The sequence below is a fragment of the Apostichopus japonicus genome, chromosome 20 (assembly GCF_037975245.1).
Source record: "Apostichopus japonicus isolate 1M-3 chromosome 20, ASM3797524v1, whole genome shotgun sequence".
Lineage (NCBI taxonomy): Eukaryota > Metazoa > Echinodermata > Holothuroidea > Aspidochirotida > Stichopodidae > Apostichopus > Apostichopus japonicus.
Window position 1 is genome coordinate 28,812,524 of NC_092580.1, and position 22,180 is coordinate 28,834,703.

The 22,180-nt window shown below is 37.6% G+C and overlaps 1 pseudogene; it reads left to right on the top strand.

Annotated features, from left to right (window-relative positions):
- The first annotated feature begins 691 nt into the window (after window positions 1-691).
- LOC139961552 (creatine transporter-like) lies at window positions 692-20,870 on the top strand (annotated as a pseudogene).
- Window positions 20,871-22,180: the final 1,310 nt, after the last annotated feature.

Here is a 22,180-nt window from a genome sequence, read left to right on the forward strand (position 1 = left end):
CACGTGTCATTCTACATCTGCATATCGTCATTAATACTCAGACTGAGAACCAATAAATCTGACATTATGCATCCTTCTCTCTCATTTCTAATCGAATTTGTTTACTTGTCTCCTTTTTATATTGAAACAGAAACGAGAGTAGTAAACATGTCTGAACTAATCTACATTGCATATAAGAATCGAACCGGAAGTTGTAGTTTATATCTGGGAGGGCTAATTACATAAACATTAAGTACTATAAATTCAACTGAAGTTCCATACTTTCGACTAGCAGTAACTTTACACGAAAAGAGGCCAAGTTTGTATTGTAACATATATGTATTAATGCAACATTCAAATGGTGATACAGTGAGTGGAATCATATTTACAAGTATGTTACTACATGCACACAGTGGTATAAAAATGACTGACCGAAAGAAAATCATCCCAAATGTATACCACTAACGCCACCGGCCTCCGTGACCACCGCTTCCACTAAGAAAGGAAATGTATAATTTAACCCAATGTAAGAATTATCTGTGCCTTTTCGAGGACCAATGGAATGGTGCCTAATATAGGCACTGCCTATAGACAACTACAAACAAGTCGGTACTTTGCCGTGTTCCTTGAAATTGTCTTGCGAGTTGACACGATGGCAGGAGTCCTAGAGACATCAAGATTTGTCTGTCGCCTTGTTTTGTGATTTGTCGAGCTAAACTTACATTTTAATACAATTTCACGAGATGCAAACGAAACCTGGCTAGCTGTCCGTGCATATCGTCGTCTGTGCTACAAACGTTTGTCTTATTTAAAGGAATTTTCGACCAAAACAAAAAACCCCGATGGGAAGTTACTTTTGGAGATTTAAGCCAATAAGACTAATATGTTCCTTTTCTGAGCCTAGCTGTATACTTCGAGTGACCGTATATATACATCATTGGACACTTCACATAACGCGCGGGAGGCTTATAGGTCAACGTGTCACTATATTGTGAACTGGAGTGGCCGTATAGGTTGGTCGTTTACATATTTTGACTTTATTTTTCATTGTTTTCTGCAAATTCAGTTTTATATTCGAAATATATCCATCCTGATAGATTTGCTATAGAATATTAACGATTTGAAGGTTAGTAATACAAATTATTAACAACAGGATTCTGTAAATTTACAGAAAAGAATTTTCATGCTGCAATAGCCTACGGGACACGCTACCGAGAAAAAATCTAAACAGTTATGACTAAAATATATAAAACGTTATATTAGGTTGATCATATCAAACAGCCTTCCATATTTCATTTCATGACCCGATCCAACATGCCTTTTTCTTACCGTTTCAAACAAGATGCCTATTTGGTACAAAAAAGTTAGGTAATGAAGTTGCGGGACTGTTGGGGAGAAGAGGGAAAGGGGTGGTGGGGGGGGGGGCGGGGTAATTATGAAGGTGTGGGTGGGGGGTCTTGGAGATATGTGGCAAAATGTGTAGTATCTGGTTTGCTTGTCGCATCGAATGAATGAAATATTTGTACCGGCTGTAAATTTGTAAACTGATGATAATCGCTTTTTCTTATGTGTAGTCATGCGTGGAGGTGGGGTGGAGATGAAGTGATTGGAGGAAGCGGGGGGGGGGGGTTGGCAGCGTCAGAGTATCTCAACCTTGATTGCATCGGGCTCACCGAGCAACACGCAAGGGATTTGTACGTCAGCATTTCAAGCATAATAATCACTGCATGGTAAAGCTCATTCATAGCAGACACTGAGGTCTACAAGGTTCACCTATAACTGTCTGAATTACTTCCTGAATTAAATTGCAAACGCGATAAATCTGGTTAAGTCATACTAGCTAGATCAGATTATGATCCCGAATAAGAGTGCTTTAAAAGATAACATTTTCAATCGGTTTCTCGTAAAACATGTGCTACACTCATTTCTCGGTCACTATATTGTTGTGTTATTCTAAAGTCTGTTGTACTAAATCAGTTCAAAGTTTTTGGGTTGGGCAGTGGCGGAGCTAGGGGTATTGGTCAGGGGGGGGGGCGAGAATGGTCTGTAGGGGCGCTTTCGACACTATCTAAGCGGAGTGCCACCACAGGTTGGCGCGGAGCGTACAGAAAATATTTTGAGTAACTAGATACTCCCTAGATCGCCGGAAATGACCCTTGTCCGAGCCTTGCTAATTTGCCAATAAAAGAAGAAATAAATAGGTGTCATCGCCATTTTGTCAGAAAATTACACCAACAAAATGTGACAAATGTCAATAGGTATTTGAGAGCGCAATAAAAAAGTCACTAATCACGAATAAGTGAAAAGTGGTAAAAAGCTGAAAAGGACACCGAAGGTCCATTTGAGTCCGTCAGGGGGGGGGGGGATCCGCCCCTCTGACTTCATGGACGATCCGCCACTGGGGTTGGGTGGGGGGGGGTCGATTGGGCAATTCAGCTCTTAGCTTCTTTTGTCTTTATCAAAACATGTTATTGTGACAGGTAAGTTCTGTGTCTTACTTTTATTAATTAAAGATATCTGATAATTAAAGATATCTAATTAAAGATATCTGATTAAGCCAAGAGTTCTATTTGATTCTGAATTCAATTCGTAAAATCGTTTGGGTTGTTTGTGCTTATGCAAGTTGATAACTTTAGACAAACTTAATTTTGATATTTTGTAGACTGATATTATGCCCTGCTGTCAGTCCATGTTGTAGCTCTAATTCAGAAATTCAGAAATGGTCCTTTAATCATCTGAGGGTCATCAATCAAAGTGGATGAACTATTTAGTCTAAACCACAGATCATTAGCATATAGGCTAGTTCATTAGATGTAACAACCAACTCGATAGAAAAAACAAAAGACTTCAATGAATTCAAGAAACATGTTTACTATGCATTATAAATTAGTCAAGGACAAAATGGTATTCAATGCCACCCAGGGAAATTCTGCTATACTTGTTGTATGTAGTTCAAAGTACATGGTTTGGTTATTGGAATTTATAATCAATGGATTAACATATATGTCCGAACAGAGGAGCTGGTGTCACCATAAACATTAACCTTAAAGAGGCATGTTAAAGACAAGTATGTCGAAAATCAGTATGTCTATATAAGGACATCACTATATAGCACTCAAATGTTTTCCTTCCCCCTCCCCAACTAACTTCTTATTAGAAACCTACAGTTTGGACTTGGCAGATTGTTTTGGACTTGGCCGGATGGGTGGATGGGGGGGGGGGGTAGGTCATCAGTTTAAGAAACATCGAAGTGCCTCTTATCATAAAATATAGAAGTACATGCCCCTTTTTCGTAATGGAACTTAGGCCTTACCCTTTTCCCATATGTGTAATGAATGCGCGCCCTTTTGTAATTAAAATGTGTCGTTGTTGAAAACATTCAAATACTTGATGTTTCGAGGTGATTTTGAGCCTCGCCCAATCAACCCCGCGAGTTGCTCTGCGTAGCTGCTCTGGGTAGATAACCAGGCGCTTTTACCAAGGGCGGCGGAAGCACTTTTAATCTGGGGGGGCACCGACATCAAAGGGCACTTTGCAGAAATTCGATTGGACTGATGCAGCCTGATATTTAGTACCCTTTATAACTCTTATTGTATTATCTTATTTGCGTATACACATCACTCCATCAACGCCCCCCCCCCCCCCCTCAAAGAAAAATGCATACTAGCACTCGCAATATCCAATGTGCAAATTGGGAAACAAGGAACCAGTTTTCTTTTGAGACAAAATGAGGTGAAATCATGCTAGTTGCTAATGTAGGAATCTTCCGAATTAGAGTTTATTTCTTGTTAATATCTTAACAAATTTTTTCCATTCGAAATAGCTTTGAGTTTGACCCACAGAAATTCATTAAAAGTCAGGGGCGTAGGCGTAGCCAGGATTTGCAAAGTTGTATGCACGACTATCTGAGCGGAGCGCCACCATCGGTTGGCGCGGAGCGTACAAGAAAATTTTGGTTTTACAAACCCCTCAGATGGCCTGAAACGGCCCTTCCCAAGTGTCCATTCTGGTTCCCTGGCCTCTTGCTAACTTGAGACACCTCAATTTTTATGTAGAAAAAGGGCACATTTTTAACCTGAGGAAAAGTGGGGGGGCACGTGCCCCCTGTGCCCCCCCGGTTCCGCCGCCCTTGGCTTTTACGTTTCTAAACGGAGCGCTATACGGTATAGGGGCAGTAAGAGGGTCATATATAGGTAAATGTTTGGTATCGCACTTTTAATTGAAATTTGCGTGATTTTCACAGTTTTTTGTTAGCTGACGAATACACACTATTAAAGGAAAGATGACAGACAACAAACCAAGGACGGAGAAGGGTTTCACGGTTGAGACGTCACCAAGTAAGAATGATAAAGATTCCGAGAGTGACACAGATAATGCAACGATAGATTCGAAAGTCAGTCGTGGAAGTTGGGGCAGTAAGCTGGACTTCATCATGGCATGCATAGGCTTTGCTGTTGGATTGGGGAATGTATGGAGTTTCCCATATCTGTGCCATAAAAATGGTGGCGGTAAGTTGGACTGCCATATGGCTATGAAACTTCGCAATATGTGTTTGGATTTTTGTGTTCAACCCTTCTCTAAAGCCAGCGCAATAGCCGATTTGATTCATTTAATGTGGAAAAGTGTATGGAAAGGAGAAGGGGACTGATCAAGTAAAGTAATAGCATGCATGATACAATGTTGCTTTCAGCATCTTTGACTATGTATGATGTGTTTTCTTTGGTGGAGGAGGTAAGGTAGGGTTGACAACCTGTCCCGACGATCCCGTGGCATAACATGATATCACCCGGCGGTTGGGCGGGGGGGGGGGGGGGTCGTGACAGTGCATGAGAACTCAGTAACTTGAATATATGAGAAAATGCTCCAATTTGCAATAAAATACCATCGACAGTTTGTGTCTTGCACTGTAAAATGATCACTGTACACAGCAGTATACCCATGTATGGGTGTAGAGTATCGGTACAACGTTACTGGCTCATTGTTATTATATATACTTGTATTCTTAACCGATAATTCCACCCATCCCCCCCCCCCTTCTCACCCAACCCCCTCATAACTACGATACATTGAAATCCAGGAAAGTCCACCCTTCTTTTGCAAGTCACCACACTTTTCCCCTTCACAAAGCAATTAGATGAAAATGTTTAAGTCTCAAGCCTTATTTTAGCTACGATGTCTATGTTCATAATAACATCCTGTTTGGTTCACTGAACCGTTTATTGATAATACATATATCATAAACTGTACTTTCTTCCACGTAGGAGCCTTTCTAATCCCATACTTCGTCTCTCTATTTGCCTGTGGATTTCCGATGTTTTTTATGGAAGTCATGTTTGGCCAATTACTTCAGACAGGTGGTATAACCGTCTGGTATATTTATCCTATACTGAAAGGTAAGCAAAAAAGTCACTTTCAGTATATATAGCCTTACACTGATTCTTGAGATGTATTTATTTTTTTGAGATTATGGATATATAATGCATTGCACTTATATTTATTTATTCCTCTCCTTTATCTTACCCTTTCTTTGTTATCTCGGTAGGCCTCGCTGGCGTTTCAACTTTTATCACATTCATCTATCCTCCGTTACCTTCTCTCCTCTCTCTCCCCCCCCCCCCCCGGGAGAGCAAACGTCGTTATATCTGACGGATGAAAACTGCACATGCCTTTAGCATAAATTGACTTGAAGCAAGCAAGTGTGATTTCCTAAAGATGGTCATTTGAAAAAGGTGTCTTTTTTTTCAAAATTGGGATACATCAATTGACTATAGATCCACAACGTTTGATTGGTATAGTTCTACATTTGAACTTCACATCCCCTTAAGGTAAATTTGGAACCCTTCCAAGTTCAACAAGAAGTCAATCAAATGAAAAGCTGAGCAAAGGGAATACATTTTGTCCCAGTGCGCAACCTTGACATCGCACCTGCTTAGTTAAAGTTCACTTAATGTACAAGCTGCGCCAATCCCATCCATCAATGTCTTGAAACGATTATGCCCTCTTGGACTTGAATGAAAATTCACTACGATCAAGAATGCTCAGACGATGTTCCTAAATTCAGCTCTGGACTGCCATTGACTGCTTTGTCTCATATTAGAAGACTACTGTTTTTTCTATTTTGCAGGGTGGGGGGGGGGGATTCACCTCTTGATGGAGAGCTTCTCAGTACCTCGAGAGAGAAATAATAAAAATTAATCCAAACAGGAGTAATTATATTAAAATCATAATTGACATAATAGAAGGTTGATCACCGAAGATCAAGATGTGAAAACGGAAGGTGCACGGACGGGAAGGGAAAGGGGGTTGGGTTGGTGGGAGTTTTGGGGTTGGGGGGGGGGGAGTGTAAGATGTTGTGAATGGAGGTGTGTTTTCTTCGCCCTTCGTAAATGAAAGGGACAGAAAATTCAGTATAGTATCTTAATCCCCAGTTTGCATATTCTTTGTCAACTGTTGTCATTACGGTCACTGATAGCAAATGCGCAACGTATGGTTGGACTCAAAAAATGGGATACTGCCGCTAAAATTGTTATTCTGCGAAAAAGAGACGTAAATATTATCATGAACAAAGGACCCGTTGACAGTTCTAGGTAACACCAAAGGTTAAAGTCATAATTTGTATGTATACGTTTGTGCCGCGTTCACATGCTTTTATCAGTAAGAGAACAGTTGAGCCCTCTCTGACGAAATATGCCAAGGAATTTCCCCAATTTGTTTTAGAATTGGTCGGTGCTTGCGTGACAGGATCTGGGAAAGTGTCTTCGACCTGCATGAATAGAGAGAGCTACAGCGTATTTTCATGACAGATGTGTTCAGAGCTTAGAAATTGAACTAGGAAGAATGCTTGAGTGTATCACCGTGTGTTTAAGCAGTGAAGCCTTGAAAAATATGAGGGCGCTTTGCGCTGTACGGCATAAAGCCAGATCATTTGTGCGTCTTCATTGTGCATTCGACTTTGAAACTGAAATTTTATTTTACCCGCTTTTTCGAAAGAGTAGGTGTGCTTTGCACAACAGAGAAATGTTATGACGATTAGAGTGGTAAGTACTATACTCCTGACTTAAGAACCAACTTTGAATACTTTTTTTCCCGGCCTCAACTGACTCGAGTTAGTAGAGTGTTTGTGCAACTTTTAATGTCTAGAAAGTCATTTTCGGTATCTGAGAGGCACATGACAAACATTCTTCTTGCTTGCATTATTTTAGTGCTCCCCTCAAATAGTGTCATAGTTGTCCCTGAAAAATGCCGTGAAAAAGCAACTCTCCCTCCTCCCCACCCCCTTCCCACACACAGCTACTTTTGTATAATACTTCCATATTAGTCTGTGCATGCAGTTCTCAGTTTAATGTTAATGTTGCAAAGTGGGTAGTAGCCTATTTTCCTAGCATTAAATTGTTAGCGGTAATCCCAGGACATCATAACCGTCATTCCATAATATTCTGGCATGTGGATCTATCGTTAGGGATACTGTTAATTGTTTTAAGTAAAATTAGTTAAAATCATTTTTTTGTCATTAGGCTTTAGTCATATCGCATCCGAAATGACAGCCGTATCCTTTCTAAGCGCCTAGGCTAACTATATCCAGGGTCCAGTGAATAACAATACAGCAGCTGAGTATGGAACGCCAAAAGGACCACAGTGACATGTACTACTACTAATTTGACATGTACTACTACTAATTCGAAGTGTACTACTACTAATTTGAAGTGTAATACATGTAAAATGTCGCGTACTACTACTAATTCGAAGTGTACTACATCTAAAATGTCGCGTACTACTACTAATTCGAAGTGTACTACATCTAAAAAGTTACGTACTACTACTAAATTGGAGAGATGGCGCTATTCACAATCTTTCCGATACCATGTCATCGAGTTGCGCATCTGCATTAAAATAATGATGAAGAAAACATATTCTTCAATACTCTGTTGATTCAAATGTCTATTTTACAGTTTATACCTTTAAGGTCTGTGGCAAATATAGAAAATAGCATATAGTTTGGCACAGCTGGGGAATCAAAAGCATTCTTGACATTTCAATGACGGAGAAATTGCTGCTTGTGAATAATAATGTGTATAACAATTTTAAGAGTTAAAAACTGAAGCTACATTAAGCACATTCTTGGGGATCGATGGTTCCACCTGCTGGGGCTTCGAAAACTTGTTACTTTGCCACCACTGGATTTTATTTTTGTGATTCCCAATGGTCACAGACAATGGTGTTTATAGTATTAGTAATGTAGGCAAGGAGAAGGGGAACATTCAGGAAGACTGACACGTACATATATACTCCTAATCCTACGCATACTAAGCTCTGCATATACACACATTACTGTGCCAAAATCTAAATTTAAACGGTAACGTATATTTGGGCTCTTAAGTTATGCTCGGAATTAATCCATGACCTAGTACTTTAGTAGGCCTATATTCAGGCCATTTGTAGAACACCTAAAATGCATACGGTACTAGACCTGTATATAATTTAAACAAGTAGCAGTTTTGGAATATCATTTAAATTAGACACTATATCCTAGCCGCAGCCTGGCCTAGCATATAGAAAAAGTCTAGGAAGCCTAACTTTAGCTCATTAACAGTAGCACCTCACCGGTCTTTTCTGAATGTAAAGCAGCATTTTGCGTTTGGGCGCCGTTTTCTATTTTTTTGACATGTCCATCGAGTTTTTTACATATATAGTATCAAATACACCAGTTTTTAACTCTTAAAATTGTTATACACACTATTATTCACAAGCAGCAATTTCCCCGTCATTGAAATGTCAAGAATGCTTTTGATTCCCCAGCTGTGCCTAACTATATGCTATTTTCTATATTTGCCACAGATCTTAAAGGTATAAACTGTAAAATAGACATTTGAATCAACAGAGTATTGAAGAATGTTTTCTTCATCATTATTTTAATGCAGATGCGCAACTCGATGACATGGTATCGGAAAGATTGTGAATAGCGCCATCTCTCCAATTTAGTAGTAGTACGTAACTTTTTAGATGTAGTACACTTCGAATTAGTAGTAGTACGCGACATTTTAGATGTAGTACACTTCGAATTAGTAGTAGTACGCGACATTTTACATGTATTACACTTCAAATTAGTAGTAGTACACTTCGAATTAGTAGTAGTACATGTCAAATTAGTAGTAGTACATGTCACTGTGGTCCTTTTGGCGTTCCATAGCTGAGTAGACGACACTAGTAAAGTAATTAGATTCCTATGTAATTACTTCTATACTATCGCTTCCTAAGAATTACCTGAGAACCTACAGTCCACTTTCACATTAATGACGATTTTGGCATCCAGATGCAGCACACGATATCATCATGTCGAGTGATTTATGTCAACTTTATCACTTTAGTTATGTCAAAGACGTAGTGTTTGTATTACGCGCCGGTACTTTCTTGCCGTCAGAGCCGTATATAGAGATATAGAGATCTCTATATACGGCTCTGCTTGCCGTACAAGCATAGCGCCACCAGTAGGATGGGGGTTTCAGTATGACGTCATTCTCCCTACTTATTTCTATGGTTCAGAGGCAAAAGAACGACCGCACGTCTATAAATTTTTTGACTGTATCGCTAAGTAAACTTTACATATGTAGTAGTGTATAAGGCGGTGATTGGATTGTCCGATCAGTGTCATGCAACATGTTCTGCGGTACAGATCCCACCATGGTGCAGAAGTTTCGTTGACCTAATTTATCAATACTGCTGCTGCTAAACAACATTAGATGACGGGAACTCACTTCAGTTGTTGCTTTCTTATTTGCTATAAAAAAAGTGTCCTTTAAATTCCAGAGATTGCTTTGCAGCATCCTTTCATCACAGTTAGCCAACAGTGATGGTGAACAATAATGAGTGCGCGTTTGTCGGTGGTCAAACACCGGGTAACCTCACTTGTCCGTAGGATTTGAAATGTTAAATATGGAACGCCAATGTGGTAATTAAGAAACGATGATGTTCTGAATCGATTGATAGGCTGATATCGATTTCTGCAAGATATGCACAGGCTCTTAAAATGTGTCCTTTCATAGTGTGACTGATATGTATATGTTTATGATGTTGCTATGTCATGCAATGCTCGCGTCATAATGGTATTAGCAAGTTACTACATTAAGTTGAAGATATACGAAATTTTCAAAATATCGAAATTAGGAGAGCCTTCTTGGCCTTCTCACCGTTTAAACAGCTCATGACGTGACATGACATGATGTTATGGCAATAATCAAATTGTAAAGATGATAACGTTAATGAAAAACATGTGAATGTAATTTAATTAATTTGAAAGAAAGAAAGTTTGAAAGAAAGAAAGTTTGAAAGAAAGAATGAAGTTTGAAAGAAAGAAAGTTGAAAGAAAGAAAGAAAGTTTGAAAGAAAGAAAGATTGAAAGTTTAGAGAAAAGAAGAAGGTTTGAAAGAAAGAAAGACAATTGTGTTTCAATAAAGTCAATCCTTTAATGTTCTTCTCGCAGGTGTGGGCTATGCATCGGCTGTGATTTCGGCCATCGTCTGCTGTTACTACATCGTGATCTGTTCATGGGCCTTCTTTTACATGTTTCAATCGTTCACACTGCACCTACCTTGGGGCGATTGTAAAGGCGATTGGACAGATATTTACTGCAATGACCCCGACCTTCAAAAAAACATCACAGATGCCAAATATTTCTTGACAACCAATGGGACGCTTTTAGATATAGAACTCGGCCAATCACCTGCTCAACAATTTTGGGAGTAAGTGTATTAGCTCGTATCATGTAATGGGTTTCTGGTTATATGACGTCAGAGATTTTATGCCTTAGAAATATTAATAGATCACCGAAAGACACGTTCTAGTATATTGTGTGAAACCATATAGAAACTTTTTCATTCAGACTATCGGATAATCTTTGCAGTCCATGAGTTAAGATATACACTTTACTATAAAGTATAGTTATTTCAGACCATTCTCTGTAGGTCACACCAGAGAGATATTACCTACCTTTTCACACTATCATAGCCAGTGTGATTACTATGTACCATTCGAAGGGCCACGAATGATCTAACTTTAATTGCCATCATCATATCAGTCACAGACCCAATGTAATGGGACGTGGGGTGAGAGTGGATCAAGCTCTTTGACGTTCGCGTCCCAAAAGGAAGCGGTGGCAGTATTGAAGAACTTATCATGCATGCATAGACTCCTGATGTGTGACGTGATGAATTCACTTTGGACGAATTTATAAGTGTAACAGTAATTATCGACTTTACGATCCGCGTTATAGTCATTGCTGACTTTGCAATCCCTCGGTTCCCCGAACAATTTTGCAATCCGTCAGTAAAAGTGACTCCACAGTTTTCCCTTCCGGGAAAACCAAACAAGAATGTACAGTCATATGATTAAAACCGTCTGTAAATTTATACGTTTCGTTAGTGAGGACTCGCAAATTTACAAGTGTAGGCTTTCCAATAATGTATTGCTAGAAAATGTCCTATAACCGCTCTTAACTATTAATTCAATTAGTTAGTAAATATAGCCCAAATCAAGGTTGGCTAAAAAAGATCATGCGTATTATCTGTTCAAGTTTTAAACAAGAAGTCGCGATACTATAGGTCTATAATCACAGGGAAAGGAAAATGGTTGAAAAGTTTGTCAGTTCGATAAAATAATATTTGGTTGTTGTTGTTGTTCAGGCTCCGTCTTGGGTGACTTTTCGTTGGAAGTATCACAATATAATAGTAATATGTGGATCACATATACGCAATCTACGGTCGGAAAATGTTTAGGTTTACCTCTGCATTGTTTCTATCCTATTTGTTTATTCTTTCGCAGAAAGCGAGTGTTAGATATTAGCTCTGGTATCGATGATGTCGGCGGTGTGCGATGGGAACTACTCGGTTGTCTGGTCTTATCATAGGTCCTTACTTACTTTTGTATTTGGAAAGGAGTCAGACAAACGGGAAAGGTACTTTATAACATGGCAATAAACAGACAAACAAGACAACAAAAAAAAGCTTAACTAAAAAAAGAACTTTTTGAAGTATAGACGTCTGAGGATTCAAACCTGACTTTGGTCTCAAAATTAGAATCTTCATATCTCCTTTGTGATCTTGTTTAAAGTGGTGAAGAGGATCGCTTTTTCTAACAATTTCTGAGGAACCTCTTTTTGGATTGACATATTTTGTGGCAAATTTACAATAATAGTTTCTGTTTATTGATATTTGATGGCGAGAGAAAAGACCCAATTTGGCTTTCAGTGTTAATTCGCTCGCTCTTTTGATAGGTATCGATAGGAAGGAATTATCAATTGATGTAGCTTTGAAAAAAGTTTTGATAATGCCAAAGAGGATATTTAATAGTCTATTGGTACTCTACTCAGCAGTCTATGGCATGCCATTTCACAATATCTTATTTCTTTTACTTTCCCAGATCGTTTGGTTCACGGCATTGATTCCTTACATTATACTGACCATACTGTTGATTCGAGGTTTAACTTTAGAGGGCTCTGTTGATGGCATAATTTACTTTATAAAACCTGATTTTTCTCGGTTGAAGTCACCGACGGTTAGTATCTTCATTACGATATATATATATATTTTTTTCACTTTTTAGATTTCTTACATTTTGTTAAGCGTACCTTTACAGATTTGTTAAGTTTATTATTCTTACATACCTTTTATATATCTTCATATATTTTTACAAATTTCTTACTCATATTTATTACGGAGCATGAGGCATTTTCTGATTTTCGATGTGTAATATTTTTAAACATTGGCTGAATAAATAAATGAATGGAATTGATTGCACCATATGTATATATAAGCCAGTGTAAAATATGCAATCTTTTCAAACTCCATTTCACCACGGTATGTCAACCTCATATATCGGATGGTTACCTCAACGGGGGACGGGGAGGGTGGGGGGGGTGCATGTCGGTATCATAAATTCGTTCATTACCTTATATGCACTTTTTAAAACATGTATGTATAAATGTATATATATGTATATATATCTGCATGTATATATTTGTCCCATCATTTTGACTCAGGTTTGGATTGACGCTGCTACTCAGATCTTTTTCTCATACGGGATAGGGATGGGCTCCCTCATATCACTTGGAAGCTACAACCCCTATAAGAACAATTCGTTCATGTTAGTATTACATTTTCATCAAAGCTTAGGACTTGTATAACCTGTTTTCTTTCACTCACACACAAATACTCTTGAGCAAAAAATCATTCTCTAGCTTCATTAATATTCATAGGACAACTGATCACAAATAAAAGTCTTGAAATAGTTTGTTGCTTTTTCAAAACATACGTCAACTTTAAACTTAGCCCTACCACACTTTCACAATATAGAGGTACTAAGCCTAGCCTACTTTGCATATAATCATCAGGCTTGGAGCCATCCTTGTCACTAACCTTTGAGGTAAATTACATCTTCTGTACGAAACGAAAACGCATAGATTTAATAACTACAGAATACTATACTAAAAGAACTTGAGTAAATATAATGGGAATTATAATTATGAAAACACTACACTTATTCAGGGCATGACACTCTTTCTAGCTAGTATATTCAGGTCTGACAAGAGGGAGTGAGGGGTGGGGGGGGGGTTGAGTCCAGGGGTCCGGGTGAAGTAGGAGGACCGAGAAACTCTGTAATGACGATTAATGTATTCTAATTTTCATAATATACTTGAGGAGAAAAAATGAAAACTTCTGAGGGAGGGAGTGTCATAAATGTCCTCGGAGTCTCGATCTGGAACTCGACTGTTATATATTATAAATTGTTTGGACGCAAAAGTATATCACACCAAAGTAGCTTATTGTGGTTTAGGCCTAACTTTAATGATTAATTACTAATTAATTACTACCTTTCAATTGTTTTCTGTTTGTTTGTGTTTTCTTCCTGTTTTGTCCCTATTTACCAGAGATACCGTTGCTGTTGCTGCTGTTAATAGCTTCACGAGTATATTTGCAGGTTTTGTCATTTTTGCGAGTTTAGGTTTTATGGCAAAACAGTTAAACGTCGACGTGTCCGTTGTCGCCGATTCTGGTAAGAATCTATTATTTGATTTTAAGTCATGCAAAACGAAGTGAAAGTGGCGGGGAGTTTGTATGTGTGTAGGTGAGTGGAGAGGGAGGGAATGGGTGGAATGTGGCTTCGTAAGGGGGTGAGATACAATTCCTTGGGTATAAGTTTGAGGGTGGCTTTAGCCATGCAGATGGCATAGCGATTGAATCTTCCATCAGAGTTCAAATAAAGTAGCTTGGTCTTTTTCTCAAATTAGCTGCATCGTGTTCAAAACAGCCCACGTGCCAAAGTAAACATCCCACATAGGGCTATGTGGGATCATACCTGTAAATGCAATTTCATTATTTTCCCTCGAGTAACCCAAATTCTCGATTGACTGTTTTCTTAAAATAGTCGGCTATAGGCGTGAGATATTTCGAAAATTGGATTATTTCCAACATGAAAGATAAGAAATAGAACGATGATATATTAAGTAAACAAAGAGAGAGAGGAAAAGATAATTATTGGTGTGATTGCTATGGTGTTACATTGCATGACGCTTTGACATATCTCTATTAGTAAATAGGCTACAAAGTACACAACTGTAGGGCCCGCAACATGACGTCCCAAAAATATGTATCTTGGAGAGTTTGAAAGTTCATTGAATGAATAATCACAATATGTTGTGAGAATGGCATAGTTGGGGTTGCCATGGAACCTATAGTAACTTGCAAATATGACTGGAAAAGTAAACGTGAACGTTAAAAAGGGTGTGAAAAAAAAACTTTGTTTATCTGTCTAATTTGAAAACGTACACGGTGATTTTTGGTACCTATATGTTAGTCAAAGAGTTTATGGAATTATGTGTTAGCTTTTTTGTCTAAGTTAAGTTCATGAAACGAATTATGTTTTTTTACGTTGGTAAAAAACATGGATATAACTTGTTCAATATATAAGTAACAACAAAAGGTTTGTCTGTTTATCAAAACTCCCTTGAAATCACACATCTCGTTAGGTTAGTATCATCGGCATCAACATCGACATATATCGGTATATCGTCGATATACTTCACTAATGTATTAGAAACCGCATGTATGTGTTACGGTAAGATACAGAGAGTAGATAACGGACTCGGTATATACTGTTCGATCGGTAATTATAGTAGGACGCCATCCTTTTTTTATTTTTTTATTACCCAGGGTTGTTACAGTGCCTGTTTTTGCGTTTTAAATGATCGATTTGAATTATCGATAGTCGAATCAAAATTGACAGATATGCCGTACCGATTTTAATTGATTTATGTATCGATTTTCCGTGATTTTGACACAGACGGCCTGCCATGAAATCAATGAAAGGTTACTAACAGGTGCCATAAATGCTAGGCAATGATAGGTTGAGACAAACAAGTACTGTTGTTACTTTTACAATTGAGACAAGACGTTTTAGATAAAACTACATTTAGTTATATTTAAACCTTTGTCTAAATGTTCACTTCCGTAGGACCTGGCCTGGCCTTTATCGCTTACCCAACCGCTGTTTACAATATGCCCGGTTCATGGATTTGGTCGATTATCTTCTTTGCCATGCTTATAATGATTGGCCTGGATAGTCAGGTAACGTCAAATTCCGCCCGAGACTTTATCTCGAAGTGTTATATAAACGTATAAAAAGAGCCGATGGTAGTGGCAGTGGCAAGGATTAATGGATGACGTAATAGCAACGGAAATATGAACTAACCCCCCCCCCCCTTGTATTAAAAGATAAACAATACAAACGTATGAAATACAACGAAACTTGTTAACTCCGTAAGTGTGGGTCTTGCTCCAAATCTAATCCTTTTGATTCATGGGATTTTGCACAAATCCATTTTTATAACTGTCGGCTGTCATGGTTAATACCTTTTTTCCCCTTACAGTTCACAATTCTAGAGGGCCTAGTGACATCGATAATGGATGAATTTCCGTCTCTTAATCTTCGCGAACATCGCGCAAAGTTCGTTGGTGTCGTCTGTTTGGTTGAATTCCTTTTCGGGACTCTTTGCATAACAAAGGTAAACCATGCACTCAATTGTGTCTGTCATTATGCCTTTATATTTATTTGATTACTTATGTGTATAATACCATGCGGTACAGTGGTTTTTTTTAAAGGAGGGGGTTGTGTGAGCCTGCGATAAGTAAAGCCGATTCACCGTGGTGGTGGTCTCTGGAACCACCCCCCCCCCCCCTTTCAGAAAGAGATTTGAGTATTTATGTGAAGTTGATGGGGAGTGGTGGTCTGCACTCCCAAACACCCTTCCTGCAACCGCGCCTATAGTTTGGTTTGATCTGAAGTGCGATGAAGGTTACCTTATCAAAAAGGCTTATGTGGAAATTTATGACAGTATATTAAAAAACACATGCGTGATATTAAATGTGATTTGATGTGTGATTAGGTGAGGTATTATGAGGTACAGGTGAGGTTTGATGAGCTGAGGTAAGAAAATGCGTTAAGGCGAGGCGTATTTTGAACTAATGTAACGTGAGAGCAACCACTCTGGGGATAACAGGGGCGATTTCACATATTGTTTAATACGTATCAGATATAATGTGATGTGTGGCGAAGTGAAGTGCGATGTAATGTGGTGATGTAATATGAAGCAACACTTGTTGATTCGAACTGTTCTGTGGCGAGCCTATTTTAAATGGGCCCAAAACTATGGGATGTAATTAATGTAAGGTACCGCATTAGAGTACGGTGTGATATGGGGTGAGGTGCGATTCGGTGAGGTAATATGAAGTAACAAGAGGGGTATGTGTTGTGGGAAAGTTTTGTTTTAACTGTTAGTTTATGAGACGATCTAATTGATTATACATTAAGTGTGTGATTTACTAGGTAATTATTATTTTACATTCATCAGTGTTCATCTACATTACCTTTGATTATATCTTCTTGATCGAATGTTCTTTCCTTGACATTTCAGGGTGGTATGTATGTATTCCAGCTGCTGGACTCTTATGGGGCCAGCGGAATTCCTGTGTTGTGGGTCGCAGGTTGGGAGTGTGTAGCAGTCTGTTACGGTTACGGGGTCAAGAAATTCTACCGCGATATATCCAGCATGTTGCAATTTTTACCTGGATTATATTGGCCTCTTTGTTGGGCAATCTTTGCTCCTGCAGTTAGCTTTGTAAGTATTTCATGTCTTTTTTTAATTTATCTATATACATAGACTAGTGTGTAATAATAGGACATGGTTTCCCATTTACAAATCCAATCCGCGAAGATTTCAATATACGACCAACGAAGAAAAAAAGTCAGCCCACATTCTTCCAATAATCGAAAATGCGCAGTGCGCACCCTAAGAGCCCTAGGCATGAGCACCCAAAAGTCCAATCACCGTGAAACAGTTAAAGATTAATGCTTGGTAGTGAGGGCAGGGGCTGGTTTTGGCGGTGGGGGTGAGGTGGGGGGATGGGGGATTTTGACAACCAGTTTCCTATGATGTCCCTATAATGTTAAATCACTTTTGTCTGCGACAACGGCTGATCAGTTTAAGTTGCGATTATTGGAGCCCTCGAAATGTGTTCGCATTTTTTAATGGCGTTTTATTGGCTGCAACTTTATGATGCCAAAGTTGGGTGTGAATAGACGAAATACACACAATAGTTGGCATTATTTATCACTAAAATGAGTGAACTGTTCCACAAACTCATTTGTGTAATCATGATTTTGTTTTTAAATTATTTTGTCAGGGTATTTTCTTGTTCAGCTTGGTCGACTATCAGGGAGCTAAATACGGGGACACTTACGACTATCCAGTCTGGGGAGAATTAATCGGTTGGGTTTTATCTCTGGCGTCAATGCTGTGGATTCCTCTATACGCTTTTAATTTACTGATCTCAACACCTGGAAACTTGAACGAGGTATGCAGAATAACATACTCATAATAAGAGTTGACATTCTGATATGATTAGTTTGTATGTGGAAGTGGAAGAGTAATATGATTCTAAAAGAGTAGATTTTTATTGGTAAGATGCCATCAAAATACAACAAAACCGAGACAAAGTGAAGCCTTAATTAGTTAATTAATTAGGTGTATAAACTCTGATTATGTTTCCATGGGGTTTACATATTCTCATCGAGCAGAGCTTGGTAAACTGTTCTGAAGGTAGATTACTTCAAAGGGGCCAAGGTCAAGTTTGCCTTTCTTTCATCTTCGCTCAATTTATTGACTTGAAAACCCACCACAATATGCACTTTTACGAGTCATACTTGCTATGGTAATAAAACCGTCTTTCACTTGATTTTGTTGAAAATTAATTCGATTTGATACTAAATGCCACAGTACTGCAGCTCACTCGCCCTTACTTAGAAGGGAAGTCATTTCGAGTGCAAGAAGGGGGATCAAAGAAATTTCAGATATTATGATATTATTGATTCACTTGAACAACTCAAACGTGCTATTAGAACTTACTTATTTTCTAAATGCTACATATAACCGGAAAGCGCATTGAGCAACCTTTAGGTTGGATTCTGCGCTATATAAGACTAACTTTTATTATTATTATTATTATTTGGAAGGGTCTGGGTGACTATAATCGATCATAGTTAGATGCTTAATTTAGAAAGGAGAGACAACGAGATGAAATTAAGACAATGATTTAACAAAAGACAAGACTTAACAGAACAATAAACATATATTCAATATTCTGCTTTAATTGCAAATTCTTCTTCTTATTTCAGAGGTGGACAAAAGTGACTGCTCCACGGATTTTTCCATTCGAGGAGACCATGTCGTTTGACGATATCAAGCTGGCACGGGTAAACGGTAATGGTATGGTTGCCAACCGTCAATATGGCTACGATAACAACGTAGCATAATAGAGGTTAGAAGGACAACTGTGTACACCATATATAGGTAACCCGTTAAGGTGTGGAACCACGATACATTGCTCTATTAATTAACACAGTAAAATTCGTCACGTAAATTTCAGCGTGGCCAGAAGAAAGAAAAAAAGTTTTCAACTGGCAATTTCAGCTTACCATGACCGTTGTCGAAGCTCTTGTCAGTTCAGTTCTCGTCTTTTAGAGGCTTCCATTTCAACAAAGCATTTGTAATATTTTTTTTATAAAAACAGTTGCTTGGGATCCTCTTGCATCGCCCTGATCTTCTCAGTTGTTTAATTCGTATTGTGCATAGATATCTGATATCATGCAGAAAATATCACCTCGGTATGTTTATTAGGGCACTTTCCCATTTCGGCGGACGAATACTACTCTAACTGTAGTACATATTACGTTAGTAAAATGGGGAAACAAAGCGCCCTCATTATTATGGCCCACAATTTTACTGAAGTCAACGTTTACAAGTGAGTAGAGAGTAGTTAAGTAAAGCAACATGTATCGTAGCTCAAGAAGACAACATAGTCGGTGGTGGTGAATCCATTACTTGAGTAACTTAGGAGAAAGAACGCCACCAATATATATAACTTACTCAGTCAATACGAGCGTCACATTGACAAGTGAGTACAACTGTTAGTAGTGTGAGTGCCGTACCTCCACAAGACCTCGACCTACCTCAACAAGACACACAGTCATCATGGGAAATCCAATACTTAAGTAAATGAGGATTGAGGCCCACCAAAAAAATAACCTCACATCATTATACGAACTTTACATTCACAAGTTATAAGAAGACGACTATAGTGTGCGGTCCTGATCAAATGCTGGTCACCCAGATGATGTTAGGTTCATCGTGCGAAATTCATCCATTCCATCCAAGTGTGTGGGATATAAGAGAACTAGCGAATGCTAAAATAGGCCTTACTTCCCTTTTAATAAATTATACAAACATGTGTTTGTTTGTTTTTTTAATTGCGTGACTCATTTGCTATACTGGTAGGGTTCACGTTCAATGTTCTAACCCTGTTGTCATGCCAACCTAAATCTTAGTTTCCACTCCCGCTCATTTTTCGACTTTCTCGCTTTTTAGTATAGGTCTGTAGATTTCTGTAAATTCTCAGTTCACATTTTCGATAACGACTGTCTAAAACCAATAATAATGGAATCTCTGTCGTCAACTTCAATGTAGATATTTACGAGTTTATGTTATTAATTATTTCTATCAAAATGATAAACTTTTAGTTCTTCTTAATGATCGGATTCTTGAGGACAAGACGAAGGCTTATTTTTTCCTTTTTTTGTAACTTATTTTGTAGTAAAAGTGAACCATTATTACAGTTATATTATATCGGTGGTATTTCATTTAACATTCCAAAATGGAGGAAAATAAGGATCATACATTTGCTTTTGTTTATTTTATATATTTACTAAATAAAAGCTTTCCCATTCATATTTGTATTATTCATGAAACTTAAAAAACAAAGTGAAAAAAAAATGTTTTTCTTCCAATTGCAGCTTAAACTTTAAGTTTTATTTCCTTGTTGAGAGAAAATTATTAAAATTTAATTTAATTATTGAAAACACATAGCGATCTTCACATAATCTAGTACGTGTACACTGTATATACTCTTCACAGCTGACTTAGTTATGACGTCATACGAACCAAACCTATCATCCACCTTAAACTCGAAACGGTCAATATGTTGAGTCACTCTTGTCAAGTGTCAAGTGAATAAGTGACTTATGATATATAGTTAAGAGTTATATCTGATATCAGTTTCTGTACAATCTCAGCTCTGTCCTTGAATTCTGTTGTATTACATATTGACTAAATTGTTATCAGGGCAAAACCAATATTAATAATATAATGTTTATCTTCTTATAAAGCTATTCGTAATCATAAAACAAACGTACGCTAAGCTACCTTTGTTCTACCATTGCTTAATTAATATTCAACTGGTGTCGGACTTTGTCGATAGTGCAACTGCATTTGACATTCTGGAAATTGGGTTTACAAAAAGGTTACAAAACCTGCAGAGTAATAATAGTCTTGCCAAGAATTGAAAAAACAACAAGAAATGGAAATGGTTAAGGCAAAGCAATGTTAATATGTAAATAGCAAACTACAATTCTGAATAAAGTAAATGGTGAAACAATGCAATGGTGAAACAATCAAAGTTAGAATATGTTTAATGTAAGCGATAAAATACAAGACTGATTTAAGTAAAACACAACGCAGAATATATCAAGATATGCTATATTTGATGTACATGGCAATTAAAATGCAAAACAAGAGGCTGGTAATAAAGCAATTCACTTCAAGATATAAAGTATTTTATGTCAATTAAATGACACACAAGGCTGAATGAAGTAAATGGTGCAAAAACAATGTAATTCATAACAGGATACGTAATGTTTTATGTAGATGGCAAGTCACATTCTTGGCTAAACACAATCAAATCCACTTAAATTCACTGCATAAACAGTTTATGTAAATTATAAATTACAAACAGACTACCTTGAAAAAATGCAATTCAAAGTAAGGCACTTAGTATTTTGTGTACTTGAGAAAAAAATTCAAGATGGTAGAAACATTCAATTAATATGAAATGTTTGAATTATTAAATAAGATTTAATATATTTTGGTTTGGCAAATTACACAAGGTCTTTTTCGTTATACTCTTGTGTTTAGTTATTTTCTTTTCAAATATTTTCTTTTTCTTTTGTATATATTTCGAAAACTTAATGAGAGAAAAAAAAGCAATGTTGATCACGTGACTTTGTTATAACAACTTACTCTATTGTATTACATACCACGTGTTTCTGCTATTAAAGTCGTCCTTTGACTTGACTGCGGGCGTTAATTAAAACCTTTTAATGTTCTGGAAAACTAAGAAATATAAAGTGAAATTGCTTCATCCTCACACTAAAATTGTATTACTTTTTGCATTTTAATGGTTTCCTTGTTGTGTTTGTTTTGATGGTTTTTGCGGTTTCGAACTGACATATATCTGAGGGTTTCTCAAATGTGTTATACACTTGTTATATTTGTAGCATTAAAGTTCCAATCGTTCTATGCACTTCACAACAATTGTCAAAGAATCAAATATTTAGAAAAATAGATTTAATCAAGTAATAGTGTGTGTGTATGTATGTATGTATGTATGTATGTATGTATGTATGTATGTATGTATGTATGTATGTATGTATGTATGTATGTATGTATGTATGTATATGTGATCTTCCCGCAAGCAGGAACTCGCGAAAGAAGCCATGGAGGCTTGTAGACTCGCAAGCTGACCGAAGCCAATCTCTCGGCACA